This window comes from Corvus moneduloides, chromosome 6, assembly GCF_009650955.1.
Source record: "Corvus moneduloides isolate bCorMon1 chromosome 6, bCorMon1.pri, whole genome shotgun sequence".
Classification (NCBI taxonomy): domain Eukaryota; kingdom Metazoa; phylum Chordata; class Aves; order Passeriformes; family Corvidae; genus Corvus; species Corvus moneduloides.
Window position 1 is genome coordinate 54,238,824 of NC_045481.1, and position 13,085 is coordinate 54,251,908.

The 13,085-nt window shown below is 38.8% G+C and overlaps 1 long non-coding RNA gene across 3 annotated transcripts in view; it reads right to left on the minus strand.

Moving 5' to 3' along the window:
- LOC116445767 overlaps nucleotides 1-13,085 on the minus strand; it is a 52,903-nt gene that overhangs the window by 25,303 nt on the left and 14,515 nt on the right. The gene's annotated exons all lie outside the window — the stretch shown is intronic.

Below are 13,085 nucleotides of genomic sequence, written 5' to 3' on the forward strand. Positions count from 1 at the left end.
AGAGGGTGATCAGGAAGTGCAAGGGAGGCTTACACAGGACACCCTCAACATTCTAATGGCCTCAGTATGGCTTCTGGATTTATGGCCAAACCATCCCATTAGTACACAGCTCCATTGTAATACAACTTTAAGTGTAATTATGTGAGACAAAGGCCATCCTTCAGCAAGGACAGCTGCACAGCATTAGCACTTTATTCTTACCTGATTCAGAGTATGATTTTTAGTTCATTTAGTTTGAAATAAGAAGCAAGAAAAGCATCTGTGTCCCATCATAGTATGCACTACACATCTGCTATGCATTTTTCTGATTCTTCTTGCTCTGAATCCTCATGTTATCTCCCAGCTTTACCTTATACTGTGCATGTAGTCATTTATTATAAAAGCATTTCTACACTACCCAATTTCTTTCTAATGTAACATCACAGATAAAAGCAATAAACAGGCTCAAGAATTGAATCCTTTTCTGCATCTCTACAGAGATTGCCACAAGCTGTATGTTCAAAATGTATTGCAGTGATGCAGTTGAAACACGTTTAAAGTAACACATCTATTCATTCTCAGGTATGGGGTTTTGGTACGTAAGTCAAATAATACCACTTCTCTGGTTCGCCAGGGAAATGGCTGAGAAATATCTGACTCCTTCCTGCCCATAATCCATCTCTTCTGATGGCACTGAAGGAAGCAACTTCTGTCTCCCTGTGCTCTCTCTCAGGTGGGCAACAGGTTTTCCACACTGATTTCTGTGTTCTCACACCCCACACCTGTGCACTCCCACAGGACGCAGGAATTTGGCCCCAAGCTTCTGTCAGTGCAGGTGTTAATTTATGCAACTGCTTCATGTATAAGTGGGCTCATTCCTTTGGCTGCTCATCAGTTCCTCAGGTCCTGAGTATCCCTAGTTCCTTTCTTCCCTGCTGGTGCCCACCAATGGATCTGACCCACCTAATAGATACGTGATGTAAGAGTTTTCTCTTGCAAATGCATCCCTGCTCTGAAGTGAGCAGTGTAGACACTGTGTAGCCATATTTCACATGAATATGGCCCCTCTGGGCCACCTCCGTGCTCGCCAGTGACAGCAGTTATCTCCACACTCTGCCATCAGTCACATTTTTAGTTCCCTCCTTATATCTGACAGTCCTTTAGAGAGGAGCTTGCTACTCCTCAGATTCCAGGCATCCCTTTCAACAGCAATTACTCTGACTTAATTACAGAGAAATCATCTGATTACACCTGATCTGCAACATAGGTTCTTCCTGCTCATTTTGTCCTGTGTCCTCAGCCTGGAAACATATCAGTGTTTATGCTTTTAGTGAACAAATCACTAAAGACCCCATTTTACTGAGCACCAGGTTCATATTCACTGGTGGTCAGCTGAGCCTCATCTTCTCACTTAGGTTTTGGAACTGAGACATTTTTGGTGCTGCACCACAGGTTCTCCTCAGCTCCAGGTCACACATGGTGGCTGCAGGAAGCCAGAGCAGCATTAGGATTTCATGTCATGCATGAATAAATCCACCCTTGTGTCCTGTTTCGAGCTGCATGACAGAGGTGGTCTCTCCTGCTCACACTTAGCACACTCCCTGTGTGAGCACAGCTGCACATTAGAAGTTTGTCAGATTATACCATTTATGACTTTTATAAAGAGAATGAAAGCAAAGTATAAAAACAGAAATAGAACTAATGAATGGAGAGCACAAAAAAATCATTGCTTTCCCCCATCTCTGCCTAAATTACACTGCACATGAAGGTAGCAACACTGGCAGAGCTGCTATTGCCCTATCAGTGTTCTGCCACCTCCTATCCAACACACAAATACCACCTTACACCTCCCAAAGTAACTCTGTACTGACAGATATCATTGACAAATTAATGACTTCAAGTCATTCATCAACAACCTCACAAACTCTGTTTTAACTAATGAGCCATTCTTATCAATTACGTAATGTTCACTGTCCTTAATGTTCAAACATCTCAATAGGAGCATATTTCAAAAGTAATTAATATTCAAGTAGCTCAAAGCTTTCACATTTGCATATTAATCTAAATCACATGGAAAGGTATTTGAAAGGCTGGGAGTGCTCTGATCTTGTTGAAAAATAAAAGTGTTAGAATTACTCGATTTTCAACACCTTTTGGGCAATGGTTCCAAGATCACAGATCCTCTTTATTTTTTCCTCCCTGAAAACTCTAAATCATGGAGAGATCGGACTTTAAACAGTTTGATTCTACTACTGGTGCAGTCCTATGAACCAGATTGAGGGTGTACAGCCTACAGTGTTGCATAGCAAAGAAATAGTCTAAAATGATTGAGGTTTTCAAAGCAAAATTTTAAATACATTCAGGGTTAAAGCACAATATTGATTTTGCTGCTTGTGTGACTGTAGCAGAGACATTTCCTAGCAGAATTGGGGTGTAAATGATGGGATGGGACTACCCTGATCACCCTGAAGTCCTAAACTATGTAGTATTTCTAAATTAAAACAGAAAATCACACCCATGCTATCCACACATACATACAAAGCAGCTGAAATACACTCATAGCCTGTAATGTATATCTTTAGTATAAAGGATAGAAAAACCCTCCAGACATCCCACAGAAATAAAGAGCAAATATATTTAGCAGCACTACGGGTCTCACACTGCCAGGGAACCACAGTGAAGCAGTTGAACTAAGCTCAGCAAGTGAACTTTACTCCATAAAACAGAAGAGCATGGAAAAATAAAGATCCCAACAGCCTCTGCCAGTGTAAACAAGGATGAGAGGGTGGGAGAGAATTCCTTACTCCCCTCAAATCTGGCCACTGCACGCCAGATGGCATTGCCAAGCATGGGTGGAAAACACAAACAGGATCATTAAGATTTCCCATAGGAATAACAGTATGGCATGTTCAGACTCCCATCTTTAGCTCCTAGCAAAGAAAAACAAATAAACAAACAAACCCCACAAAAATTGTAATGATGAAAAAAAAAGAACGCATGACAGAGAGACAGGGGAAAAAAATTCTTCGATCCTTCAGGTAATTAGTGGCAATCCTCAACTAAGATAATTGATTAAAACCAAAACTTTAACAGCTCTTCCTAATCCACTTAAAACATGCAAGAACATCCTAGCCAGTCATATAACTCCTTCCTCGAATTTGTCAATATCCATTTTCAAATCCTGTGTTCTTTAGGCTTTTACTCTACTTCAAAGTTAATTTCATAACTTCAGTTGTCCTGTTTACAAATTCAGTAGCAGTGCTGAACTAGCCATGAAAACATTGCATAGAGCACAGAATCCCAGCTCTGTCATCCTTACTAATGGCTTAGTTCAAGAGCATTCAATAGCACAGAATAGTGGAAATCAGTAAACTTCATTATCACTGTTTTTCAAATTAACAGGAGGCATTTCATTACTATCAAAATTTCACACATGGCTTCCAAACACAAGATAACAGGACAAAAAATGTTATCTGGAAAAATGCTCTAAAAAGGGACCTCAGAAAGCACAAAATGTTATATAGGAACTATATGTAAGAGTTAAACAAAACTCCCCCTTCCTCCTCAAGAACCTCATTGGTCACCTTTTTCAGACCTCAGTCCAACCCAAATAACCCTAAACTTGCTCATCATGTCTTCTTTACCACACCAGCCAGACACATCTATCAGCCTCTTCCCCTGAAGAGGTCAGTTTTATCTTAGTTTTTCATCCCCATTGTTTTATGCTAGCTTTATCCTCAGCTGTAATGTTGCTTCTCATTTCCTGTTCCCTAAATAAAAGAGAAAATTAGGTTCTCAGTGCACATCCCAAGTCCTATCTTCTTTCTTTCCTGCCAAAAATAACTCATTTCAGCGAGCCCGCTGGAATCATCACACTGCTCAGATTTAGCAAGGCTGTTTTTATAGCCTGCTTAAACAATGTATTTGATGGTGTCCCATCTGCAGCTGGTCTGAACCAAACCAGAAATACTCACACAATCTTTGTTAAGCTACTGTCTCCACAGCTAGAAACATAAACTCTGTAATACACAGGGCATTTCCTCCAAAGCACCTCCCTGCTCATTTCAAACACTTAACAAATACCATCCTACTCAACTACAGTCAGACAACATTTGCAAAAGGCAAGGTTTGCCATGAAGGCAGAACGCAGTCTGCAAAGTCTTTGAAACAAGTTTCAAAGAACTAAGTTGAATTTTTGGTTCTACCACTGCATTTCTGGTTAGTTAGAAGGTGTATTTCTTCACCTGCAAAGGAACACATCAGAACATAGTTCAATGCCATTGAGCAGCATATTTCAGAACTGAACTAAGTAATATGGAAAACACATAGAAACTATCTCCAGAAGTGTTAAATTCTTAAAAAACTCCACTTTATATTCCATATAAATATCAAGTACCTTGTGTCAGGACCCTGCTAGTAACTCTTAACTCAGTATGTCAGCAATAAGACAGAATTTCACATTATTTTATGCAAATACTATTGCAAAAGGTATTGGGGATTTCCTCCAGCAATCTCTGAGCTAATACCATCCAAACCTTTCACCACTGCATGTTACTCATGCAAGAGAAATCACAAATGTGTTACAGTCTTCTAATACCAATTCATTTCTTAGCAAGGGACTAGCACGTTACAAAGATGGTTACAAGCCTACATTGTGTCTTGCACCTAATGCTCTGCAGCAATGTCTCAGAACTGTGAAGTCAGTTTGTAAATGAGAGGTATCTGCTTACCCTATGCCATTACACTGGAAGTTATTTCAGGTACTGGATGGTTTGGGGAGTTTTTACTCTATCAGAAAAACACAGTTAAAGGCTTTAGGCTCACAGCAGCTGTTAGTGCTTGTTTTTAAAACACAGTCAAGGTTTCTGTTTCCCAGTTGATTGTTCTTCCAATCTTACCTCAAATATTCTCCACAAAACCTGCTGCCTGCTAACTTTTGCTGCTGGCAGTGCCATCAATACACATCGCTTGTACACGTCTCCCTTCCCCTCTGAGACTGGAATTACAAAAGCTCTTCCTGCATATGTAGCACAGCTCTGTGTCTTGCAGAGAAGTTTTCTGAGCCTACACCTCGTTTTAGTTTCAATAACTTTGAATAACATCTGACCACATAAGCTTGCTGTTGATAATGGTGGAAGCTAACACAGCCTTCCACACCCAGTGCAGGACACAAACATCCTTTTCTCTTCTGGCTGCTCCTTCTACTGCAAACACTCCAAGTCAGTTCTGCTTTTCAGTGCACACGGCTTTGAGAAGGAAACAAAGAAACAACTGCCCCCAGAAGATTGTAATGCACATTCTTTTTTTAGCCTACTTACATGAAGTGTTAGGATACTGTCAGGTGTTTTAGCTCAATTTTGTTACCTGTGAGAAAATTCATTGTAAGTATCTTTCCCTGACAGGTATATTTATAATCTTGGATTTCTGTAACAGCCCAGCTATAAACAACAAAACCATTGCATTCAAAAGCGCAGCTCCTATTCCTGCTCCGAGCCTGCTGAGAACCCTCCTGCAATTCCTTACTGTGTGGTTTGCACAGAGGCCTGCACACAATGGAACAAAATAATCTGCTCTTCCCCAGGACTGTATGGAGTCCTAAACAGCCTGTATGGATTAGGGGATGTTAAGACTTCTCCCAGTTAAGTTTACATTTTAAAGACTGAAAGCTTCTTAAATATCCAATCACATATTTTCATATATTCTGTCCGCTCCTTCCATTACTTGGGATTCATGCAGATTCTTCCCTTCACTCAGCCTTTCTCCTGGTTTCATTTTTATCTGCAAATCCTTTACAACTTTTAATTTACCTTCCTTTTTATTCTAAGACCCACCAGCTTCTTCTCCAATACCTCCCAATTTACTGTAATTCATAATCTTTTATTTTCTTTCCTACATCTTCTTCAACCATGCAACTGAACGCACGCACCTACAACCTTTCACCCGTCAAGCATGATGAACTCTAAATAAATATTTAATATATAATTTTGCATAAAATACATCACTTGTAACCTTAAATGATGTCTGTTCTTACAGCTCTGATACAGCAAGGCATGTCCCATAAAGAAGTTGGTCTGTTAGCGAGGCTTAGAGCTGCTGTATCAACTAACAGCTCACATTTCCTGAGAAGCTCTTCCACAGCCTACAAACCTCTGTTTTGCTTAATTTGTTATGAATTATTCCTGAATAAGCACCCCAAAGATCTGAGGACTTACAAAGAGAATTAACTTACATATTCTTCTACATTAACAGCTGAGCATTTTACCTTAACACCCCTGCTTTTGGGCTTTATTTAATTCTCCCCCATCTGCAAAATGGTAGAATATTACCAAATTTCTTCTTTGCAGTACTGTGTAAAGAATGAAATTTATTTACTCTACTACTTTCCAGGCAATATAATAGACAATGCTTGGGACTCAGTAATATGTATTGTAGTTACCACATATATTACCACTTAAAAATTCATATACAGCAAATGGAACAGACACTAATCTCAAACATGCCAGTAGAAAATCTTTGCAAACAATAGCTTGTGTTTTTCTGGTATTTTTCAGCTTTACATTTATTCCACATCTGTTATAGCAGGAAGTGGAATCTGGCCCAAGGACTACTTCTAATAAAACCTTTGCTTTATTAGCACAAACAATGTTATTCACAATACAACATATGTTCCTCTAACTACATTTTTGAGCAAAAGTATTAATGACATTTTGACCATATGTCTACTTACCCTTCTCAGAGTAAGCCTGGGGTCTTTTTGACACATTTGCATTATATAATGGTCAGAAACTTTTAATGAAAGTTGGGGATTTCAGTATCTCTTATTTGCAGTAAAACAGGAGCCAAATGCAGACCCATCCAACAATTTTGACCAGTACTCAGCTACTCAAAAGCATTTTAATGAACATTCCAACATTATGTATGCTTTTGAAGAATCTATTTTCCAGTGGTGCACCTTTATCAGGATATGAACCAAATATGAAATTTAAATGTTCATCTCTGTCTGTCCTTGTAATGCCAATATAAATCCTTAAAGCATGGAGAAGTAAAATGGGATGGGAATTTGAAACAGAACATTTCATTGTTTCTGAGGGAGAAGTAAATTCTGTAATCTGGTCATTTTCAACAGTGTCTTTGCAAATTCTTTCATGACTGAAGCGAAGTATTGAAAAAGGAAATGTTCCCAATTATTTCTATGTTTCTTCTAATAATTTCTAGTCAATTATATGGTTTCAAGAGTCAAACAACTACCACGATATTCAATGGAAACTGCACACATGGATCATAATATGACCTTGGATTAGTATTATTCTAGCAATGAAAATAAATAGGCCATACTAAAAACAAGTATAAAGCCAAAATTCAGCATTTCCTTAAACCATCTGAGATCTGTATCATCCTTGCTACCTACTTTCCTATTCCATTCTCTGAGTAATCAGAGAGAGTAATGTTACGTCTCTTCTTTCTTTTAGTGCTTTGTATTTAGAATGTGAAGGTACTGACTTTCGAGTCCTTAAAAATGAAATCTATTTGTTTGTGGGTCAGGTAGGCACAAATGTTTCTGGAATTAACACGTGATAAAAGCTGCATCATGAAAGTTTTGCTTTTGTCTTACAAGTGCTACTGTAATGGTTAGAAGTACCTCATTCCCCTCTGTCTTTCAAGTGTGCTTCCAACCAGCCCTGAAAAACACAGTAAAAGCCAAACCCATTTTAAATGCTTTCTGAAAAAATGCATGGCTTAAACATGAACATTAAACACTTCTAGATTAAAGGACCACAAATAGGATCACTGCTGATTAAACCAGTGAGACCCACTTATAACCAGAATTCTCATGCACTAGGAAGAGAAGAAATTAATTTCATGCAGCCTAGTAAAAAAAATAGCTTCTGACTTTTAACAGTGTGGGTTGGATTTGAATGTGATCAATAGCACATTTCATCACAACCTCAATTATTCCATTTCCTTAAACAATCTCTCAATTTTCTGCTAGAGGCTAGCCCTTGAATTATCCTCCTCTTTAAAGCAGAATGCTTTTCAATTTTCTTTGAAAGCCAGACTTATCCTACTGGCAGCATGAGTGAGGGAAGAGGCTCATGGAGAATATCACAGGCTTTGTGTGACCAAGAGGTTATATTTGTGCTCTCTCTCTTTTTTAACCAAAGAGAGGTGGAATGATGGAGGTGTGCTGACCTGCAGCAGCCAAAACAACCTGCAGTGTTTGAACCTGCCTTTCTGAAGCTCTCACACACTGCTGTCTGTGTGTTCCAGTTCAGTTCTTACAACATCTCAGAATATATGTGGAAGTGGAGGCATCAGGCTCTACAAATGAAGATATCAGGTGCATTTCTTCTGTTTCCTTAGAATCTACGCTGGATAGGAAGGCAAGAGCAGAATTCAGCAATCATTATCACCCAAGGACCTGACTTCATTCTCCCAATATCATTTATATCCATGGCTTTCTTCCTTCAGCAATTTTAGAAAATGTGTACAAAGCCACAAAAGTAAACAATGCAAATGTAAGTTTGTGTTTGGGAGGCTGTACTGTGAATTGCTGAAGATGAGAACGGCACCAATAAAAATCCCTAGGTTACATTAAAGAAGAAATTAAATACTCAGTTCATGCATTCCAGTTTGGTAAAGTTTAAATATAAGAATTTTGAAATCTCTGAACATTAAGTCCCACACCTTGAGCTGTTAGTAGAAAGTTATGCTTGCAGACTAAACTTGCCTTAATCCTAGAAGTGCAAAAAAAGTGACCACTTGTCAGTAAAACCATATCTTAAGCATGTTGGATTTTGAAAAACTGAAAGAAAAGGAATTTTTTTTGTGCTCAGCATAAAAAATTTCAAGAAAATGAAAATACAAGACTTTCAATATTTTCATGTTAAAATATTATTGCACACCAGCCAATAATTCCATTAAACAATAACAGCTGCTACCCAGGATAGCAAAGTACATCTCCTTCATTACTGTAAGTATAAAAGAGATATTTCTCCAGGCAGTCATGAAAAATGCTTTTCTGATTTAAAAATGAAAATGGTCATATTAGTGGAATATCTGAAGAAAGTTATAAAACAACCATATGAATTAGAAAGTATTATTCTTCAGCTCACAACTCATGCTGTAAAATCAAAATCACAGGCAAAATGGTAATAAAACAAAAAAAAATATGTGTCTGTATTCTTGGGAAGTTCAACTTCATCCAAAAACCACAGTGAGGATTCCATTATTTCCAAGCTTTTTATTCCTAATGGGTAAGGCCAAATTGGTAAGACCTGTTTTTAGAATCAGAAATAAACTTGACATAATTCCTTTAGAAGTTGATCAGTGCTGCCCTAAAATAAAATAAAGGTGTTGCCCAGAATTAACTGAAGGTCGATGCTTCCAATGGTTCAAACAGCAGCTCTTTCATCATTCCTGATTATTTATATAGGGGGCAAAAGACATTAAAAACCCCATTAAAACCCCCACTTTAATGACCTTTCTTTTCTGCTGTTTCTATCTCCTTACAGGACTTACCCTAAAATTCTGACTCAGCCATTAACTTCAGGGAGAGTGGGATCAAGCCTTGAATGAATAAAAACACTCACTGGACATGGAGGGAAATGTGTGAATCTGAAATTAAATTTCTGTACGGTATTTCTGCTTAGTGCATTTGGTACAACCCGATGCTGCTGCTGAAATCTCAGGAATGCAACTACAGTATTAACTAGAGTCACAATAATAATGACACCATTTCAGTACAATTCACAATTTCAATACAATTCATCATTTTCATCGTAAACATAGAAGCAATTGAATGAAACCCGTCCAGTCCCGTGCCTGATGCTGATATGTAAATTCAGATAACACGAATGAGCACAGCTATCAGAGTTTCTTTCACATACTGGATAAAATGGAAATACTCAAATGTCCAAGGCCTCCTGACTGGTGCAGGTGGTGTAATTCCCTGAAGTGATGCTGCCATCTTGTGAGAGAAAGGCTTAAATCCACGTTTTCATTCCAGAGATGTATCCACAGTGACGGAAGGTCTATGGGACACCCAGGTCAGGAACTGCCAGGGATGGGAGCTGGACATTTGCTCTCCCTCCACAGACCCAGCCCTTTGGACACAGAGTGGAGAGGATAAGCAATACTGCCCAGGAACTAAGAATTCTTCAAAGCAAGCTCACCTTGGGTGCCAGGAGAACACTCACAGTGCAGTAGTAAATTCAAAACTAAGGGAACTTGCATTTCAGGTGGAAATTAAAGCAAAGGATCCACAGGCAGTTCATGCTAAAAGTTGATGATCCACTTTCTTTCTTTTAAATTCCACTATGCAGCTGGTGCTTTGTGCTGCTAGATTGGAAAACCCAAGCAATTTTTAAAAAAATGTATTTTCCACAGATATTACATCCATCCATCAGTCCTTGACATTAGGGATCAAGGGACAGAGTACAGCTAAAGGGAACAAAGTAATTTCTTGAGTTGTTGACCAAATAACAGACCATTGTCATTCTAATATCTTACATTTTTCTAAATCTCTATATTCTAACTCTCTGTACTCTCATTCTAATGCACACACACCAGATTTCAAGACAAGAACTAGGACCACCTACAGTTGGCTTGAATTTATTACCATGAGCTAAAGAAACACTGACTGCTATTAAACCTAGAGTGAAATTTTTCAACAGTGCTTTTACAGCTGAAAGTGCCACTTCAAGTGTTGCAGACGCTCAGCAGGAATCTATTTGGTAAAAGAAATAGAGTAGCTTTAATATGATCAAAATATTCTGACTTCATATTTGTGAATGGAATAGTTAAATCTTCTATTTACATATTTATAATATATAATGCAGAAAATACAATATTACAATGTTTCATTTTTGAAAGTAACACAAAAATCTCTAGTATTTTAATGACCATACACCACAGAGTCTATATGCACATTCAGTTTTCACATGGGGATACTGAGAAATGTCCTAAAATTAATTTTATTATCATGCCTAAAGATTTCCTATTGCTAGAAAAAAAATTTAAAAATCACCTGCTCCTCCTGGCTGCAAAATCCATGTCTTCCTGCAAGCTCTTTACATCAGAAACAGCTTTACACCACTTAGGTAGTTGTAGCTATAAACAGACCTCTCCGCTCTCTGAATAGGCAAATTTGTTATGTTACAAGAGGTTATTTTAATAATCACTCACAGGTGTTACTGAAATGAATCTGTTACTTTGCAGCTGAAGCAGCTGGTGAGGAGACAGTGTTGACCATTGCTGCATACTGCTAGATTTTATTCTTGCTCTGTTGCAGTCTGTTACAGCTCTGGCTCTTCATTTATTCCTTTGGAAAAAAAGAGTATAAACCACCATCGTGGTCTGTCTTTGAATAACACAGCTATTTACACAAAAGTAAAATGTTTTGGTATTTCTGAAGGAAAGGACTGCAGCCTCAATTATCAGACATTTTGGCACTTGCTAGCTGCAAACTGTGTGTAATGTAAGTATTAGCTTGCATCACCACCGCAGCATGCGTTGCGTGAGCCAAGAACACCTTTTCCTCTTTCCCTGCTCCTTCAAAAGGACTGGCAGAAGAGGGGAAGTTCTACCCTAGGCTTTCCAAAGCACAGTTCTTCATTGGGAAACTGTAAACCAGACAATCTGGCCCTATGTAATTACAAAATGTTATTGTTGTTTGAATTACCAGCAAGATCTGCCCTTTGTAATTGCTTGGAAGTCCACTGAATCAACAGATACATTTTACCCCCTTCTCTGCAAAACACATTGCCTTCTATTCACTACAACAATGGCCTTCAAATTTATTTTTAATTCAATAAACTTAGGGAGCCTGGAATCTCTAAACTCTATATTCAGTTATTTAATCTGAAACCACAGCCCAAAATAAACTGTGTTTAAGCAGAGATCAGAATATGTTGTACTTCTCCTCCAGCTGCAAAGCTGCTGTGGATTCGTGGGCAACAGCCTCTGAATCCTTTGATGCTCCACATCCCCATGTTAATTCCTGTAAATATGAATGTTTCTGGCCTAAGAGAGGAGCAGGTAAGGGGAAGGGAAAAGGATGACATGACCTACATTTACAGGCAAAACCCACTCGTTGTATTTCCCGGTACTGGTTACCCAGCTGACAAATTGAGCTTTGTAATTCGCTGGAGTCTGAGAACTCTTTAAAAAATGGACTCGGGAGATGTACCTACTTCACTTGGAAAGCAACCTTACATTGCCAGCATTCAAATGCCCCTTCAAAGTTAAGGGGCTTTGGTTTTAATGGGATTTATCTCTATATCTCACCTCAGAACATCAATCTGCCCTCAGGTATTTTGCCTCTCCTACACACCTGAGCTTACTTTGCTGTCTTGAACCTCTTAAAAAAAAAATGCATTAGAACTGTGGAATACAGAGGACATGTTTGCAAGGATGGTGTGTGCACACTGTTCTTCCTTCAAAACATGAAAAGCCATAAAACCCATCCAACTGACCAAGTAAGAACATCCCCCAAGTCAGAAAATGCCCAGTGAGGGACTCAGTAACAGAGTCTGGGGGTCACTGTGTCCCCACACCACCTCCGCAGCCCTGGGTTCCTGGTCAGCCACACCCAGCAGCCTCCTACAAGGGCCAGGAACAGCTCTGACAACCTGGACAACCCAAATTCTGCTCCAAACAATTCCAGAAGTCTGGGCACCAGAACAAGAACCAAGAGGTCTGAATTGCTGAGCTTCTCTGAGCTTCCTACAAGAATTCCCATGTCAGAACAACATTTTCTTGGCAAGCAGTGAACATTCACAACTCTATTTGAAGTGCAAAGGGGCTGAAAAGACAGAGCTACTTCCAGAGTTACAAAATTCTACTTCAAATTTTTTTTTCTTCAAAGCCTTTTCCTCCTTTCTTCTTTTGAAGGAGTGTCAGTCATGGCTACATGTTCATAGAGAAGATCTACAAAAGTATCTACAGACTGACTTGAGCCAAGTATCGAACACACCTGCAGGGAGATGATCATTATCAGCATCTGAACCCATCATGAATATTCAGATTTTAACGGCCTGGGTCATATTCTAACTGGACTTCTTTATGCAAAAGTTCTGTCAGCAAAATGAAAGATCACTTTCTGAAAC